Genomic DNA, 1,493 nt, shown 5'->3' with positions numbered 1-1,493 from the left:
GCAAGACAACAACCATCTGCACGAACAGTTCGACGACGTTTGCAGCAACATGGACTATCAGCTAGGAGACCATGGCTGCGATTACCCTAGACAGGACCGCGTGCGATGGTGTACTCAACGGCGAACTTGGGTGCACGAATGGCAAAACGTCATTTTTTCGGATGAATCCAGGTCCTGTTTACAGCATCATGATGGTCGCATCCGTGTTTGGCGACACCTCGGTAAACGCACATTGGAAGCGTGTATTCGTGATGTTATGGGATGCTATTGGTTACACGTCTCGGTCACTTCTTGCTCGCATTGACGGCACTTTGAACAGCGGACGTTAGATTTCAGATGTGTTACGACCCGTGGCTCTACCCTTCATTCGATCACTGTGTAACCCTACATTTCAGCAGGATAATCCACGACCGCACGTTGCAGGTCCTGTGCGGGCCTTTCTGGATACAGAAAATGTTAGATTGCTGCCCTGGGCAGCACATTCTCGAGATGTCTCACCAACTGAAAACGTCCGGTCAATGGTGGCCGAGCAACTGACTCGTCACAATACGCCAGTCACTACTCTTGATGAACTGCGGTATGGTGTTGAAGCTGCATGGGCAGCTGTACCTGTACACCCCATCCAAGCTCTGTTTGACTCAATGCCCAGGCGTATCGAGGCCGTTATTACGGCCAGAGGTGGTTGTTCTGGGTACTGATTTCTCAGGATCTATGCACCCAAATTGTGTGAAAATGTAATCACTTGTCAGTTCTAGTATAATATATTTGTCCAATGAATACCCGTTTATCATCTGCAGTTCTTCTTGGTGTAGCAATTTTAATGGCCAGTAGTGTAGTTTTATTGGATTGTGGAAATGTACCCATTTTTCTGTAAAAGCAAGCTAAAATTTTGGATTCAGCAGTGGTTTTCGGTAAGAGCGCAACGGCCACTGAGGACGTCCGTGGTTGAGAGTGGAATATATGACCCTGTGAAAGTAAACAGCACAGTAAGTGAACTGGAACACGAAGGAATAGTGGAAAACTGTAATCCGTGTGATAGACGAGATCGTCGTGACATAAGCTTTAAATACGGGCTACTGGCGATACTCTGGTACTGTGGCGGTGTTGGCGCGCCCGTCGGTTCGGCACGCAGAGGCCCTGCGTCCCGGGCAGTCCTCCACATGATGAACTCCTCCCTCGCGGGGGGCCGCGGTTGCTTTTGTACAGCTCCTACCTGGCTCTCGCTGCCGAGCGACCCCACACCACCACCACCACTACCAGCTTTGCCGACGCCACTTGGAGCAATTCCGGCCCTGACCAAATAGCTAAGCAGCTCGCGTTACATGCTCCCCATTTTTTATCGTGTAGCTTAATCAAATTATTCGAAGCTAAATGTCTGAAACTGAAATTCGGTAAAATGCTACTAAAAAACAGTTGTGCAGTAAGTCTACGTCATGAGGGCGGGGTTCTAGAAACTTTGAATAAACACTCCTCACACTCATTTAATTGGACTA

The sequence above is a fragment of the Schistocerca cancellata genome, chromosome 5, assembly GCF_023864275.1.
Source record: "Schistocerca cancellata isolate TAMUIC-IGC-003103 chromosome 5, iqSchCanc2.1, whole genome shotgun sequence".
Taxonomy (NCBI): Eukaryota; Metazoa; Arthropoda; class Insecta; order Orthoptera; family Acrididae; genus Schistocerca; species Schistocerca cancellata.
Note: the sequence above shows the minus strand (reverse complement) of the source record.